At 49.0% G+C, this 3,250-nt stretch overlaps 1 pseudogene; it reads left to right on the forward strand.

The window, feature by feature from the left end:
- The first annotated feature begins 1,463 nt into the window (after positions 1 to 1,463).
- On the forward strand, positions 1,464 to 3,250 carry LOC9270908 (aquaporin PIP2-1-like; annotated as a pseudogene).

The following is a 3,250-nucleotide window of genomic DNA, read 5'->3' on the forward strand; positions in this document are numbered from 1 at the left end:
CGCTCCTTGTAGTAGGTGGGGGAATTAGGTGGAGGGGTGGGAGTTGGGGACATAACCGGTGTGGGCCGCCACCGCCGTTGGCCGCTGACAAAGAGGATGCGACCGTCAAGCCAGGGAGGCGGGCGTCATCGCGGCGCCGGCTTGCACCCTTTCTTGCTCCCTCACCGCCGCGGCCACTACCGCCTTCCATCTCTGCCACGGAGTGGGGATGAGAAGTGGCGGTTGGGAGTGTGCTCTCCATCTCCCCTGACGCCTTCCTCCGCACCATTGTTGTCTCTGTCGTCGGAATCGTCCTGCCTGCTGCATTGCGCTGCACGATGCCTTGTGCACTCCCCAACCACCCGTCCATGCCTGCACCCCTTGCCGTCCACCGAGAAACACATGGGGAGAGAGAGTGGGGTAGAGAAGAAAGGAGAGAAAGACTATGGAGTATGACAGGTGGACCCTACTTTATTTTTTTTTATTTTATTTGATGACTAGGATGTCACGTGGATGCCAAGTTAGCAAATACTACTATCAATACTAGCTTAGGAGTTAAATTAGACCGGTTTTCACGGTTAAGGAGTCAACATATTTGGTATTGCGAGGGAGGGTCATGAATTAGATTTGGTCCACTTTAAGGGAGCCAAAGTGGACTTACTCCTTTTCTTAATGACAGAAGTGGATTAAGATTGATGTTGGGCCGTGACCTGATGCTGCTTAGAGAAATGTCAGTCCAACGTTGCTTAGCGTATTACAAGAGGCCAACAATATGTTCTACAAAGTGTTGAAGAACCTCGTACCTCATGTTTCCGTTAATCTTCTTCTGATGTATGTTCCCGCTCCCTCGGTTCTTAAATGAATGACGCTGCTTACTAATTGTTTTTGGTGCAAATAAAAAATAATGTTTTAATTGCCTTTATAATAAAACAAATCACTACAAAATAAATGATAATTATGCAGTCTTTTAAATAAAAAGAATGGTTAAACGCCATATCTAAAATTCAATAACATCACACAATTAAAAAAACAGAGGCAATACTTTGCAGCTAAGAAAATTCAAGTTGTCGTTTGCCATATGACTTACAAGCTCTCGCTGAAATAAAATTTTGAAAATTAATTTTGAAGTTGACTTTGATGTTTTTTCCAACACAGATTCTTTTAAGTCGTTAAGAACACGTATGTAAATATTTGTCCCACAAATTATATTTTTATCACTAATAAACCACTACAGGCAACCGATGGAGCCCTCAGATTTAGCGCAGAAGCACACACGATTTAGAAGTACGGTTAGCCTGACTAGTATTTTTTAATTTGTTTTCCATCCTCTCCTCGGTTAGCTGATCACTAACGCGAGATCTGATGCCATCCTCTTCTCGGTTAGCTGATCACTCACCAACCTTAGATCTGATGCAGATTAGCATTTAAAAAATCCAAGAACGAGGAGTTAGTCGGCCAATCGGAATCTTCGAAACGAGAAATCCTAAACTTCATTAAATTTATTCAGCCACAGCCATTTTTAGTCGTACTCTGATGAGTGTGTTCGTTGTGTTCAGTTGCAGTTTGCAAACTTGCAGTATCATCTTCACTTGTAAGAACTGAAAAGATATCAATGGCTATCAGCCAGGAGGAGCAGCACGCCGGCGGCGGGAGGGACTACGCCGAGCCGGCGCCGCAGCCGTTTCTTGGCTCGTCGGAGCTGCGGCGGTGGTCGCTGTACCGCGCGGCGATCGCCGAGTTCGTGGCGACGCTGCTGTTCCTGTACGTGACGGTGGCCACGGTGATCGGGCACAAGCGGCGCCAGGACGAGGGCGGCGACGGCGAGGCGTGCGGCGGCGTCGGCCTCCTCGGCGTCGCCTGGGCCTTCGGCGGCACGATCTTCCTCCTCGTCTAGTGCACCGCCGGCGTGTCCGGCGGGCACGTGAACCCGGCGGTCACGCTCGGGCTGCTCGTCGCGAGGAAGGTGACGCTGCTCCGCGCCGCGCTCTACGTCGCCGCGCAGTGCCTCGGCGCCGGCCTCGTCCGGGCGCTCAACTCGGCCCACTTCGCGCGGCACGGCGGCGGCGCCAACGTCGTCGGCGACGGCTACTCCAAGGGCGCCGGGCTCGCCGCCGAGGTCGCCGGCACGTTCGTGCTCGTGTACACCGTCTTCTCCGCCACCGACGCCAAGCGCAGCGCGCGCGACAGCCACATCCCGGTAAGCGATAGCTCACCACAGCTCATGGTGTTCGACATGGAGAGTATAGTGAGGTTCTCGTCTTCTCCGGCGAGTCGCTCGTCTGCAGGTGTTGGCGCCATTGCCCATCGGTTTCGCGGTGTTCGTGGTGCACCTCGCCACCATCCCGATCACCGGCACGGGCATCAATCCGGCGAGGAGCTTCGGCGCCGCCGTCGTCTACAACCAGCCCAATGCTTGGCACGATCAGGTACTCGCAATCATCCATTCGTTGCGTCACTGATCAGTAGCTGCAGGGATTCAATCTATCGTTTTCAGCATTGGCATCCGGGTTACAGATACAACCGATTTTTTTTCTGAAATTCCGTTTTTCGGGCCGAAAATACTTGATTTTTGAAGAGAATTTGGTCGAATTTAAACAAATATTACTAAATTCACAAAAATAATAAAAACCCAAAAAAATCAGTAAAAATAATATCGAATCGAGTCCGGTACAACTGAAAATTTTGAAATAATATCGTATTGGGGGTCTGATAGAACTGAAATTTTGGACGAACAAATTCTTGACCTTAGAATCTGAAATTCTGAATCTTTCCCCTTTTTTTAGTGGATCTTCTGGGTAGGGCCTCTTGTCGGGTCCGCCATTGCGACGCTATACCACGAGCATGTGCTGAGGGCGAGTACTCTCAAGGCGTTGGGCTCATTCAAGGGCGCCAGACAATGAGTTCTTGGATCAAGTGGTGATCACTAATCAGCTAGCCATGCCTGGATTGAAGTGCATCCAGAGACAACGGGCTCAGATGGATGATGATGATGATAATGCTCATCCTCCTTAAATGTTGCACAAGCACAGTCTTTTTTTCTTCCTCCATGCTCCTCCCTTTTGGATCATGTGCTGTGCTGTACATGAATTAGCCATTAAATGTTGAGAAGCTGTACTGTACTTGAATTAGCTGTTGTACTGAATTGGGCTTTGGATATTTTCTCCGAAACACAATTGGGTTTCAGTTTTTGATGAGCAATTTTCATTGTGATGTTAACATGGAACATAATCTTAATTCAATGAGACAGAAGAGATCATTCATTTCTTCATCA

Source organism: Oryza sativa, chromosome 10, assembly GCF_034140825.1.
Source record: "Oryza sativa Japonica Group chromosome 10, ASM3414082v1".
Lineage (NCBI taxonomy): Eukaryota > Viridiplantae > Streptophyta > Magnoliopsida > Poales > Poaceae > Oryza > Oryza sativa.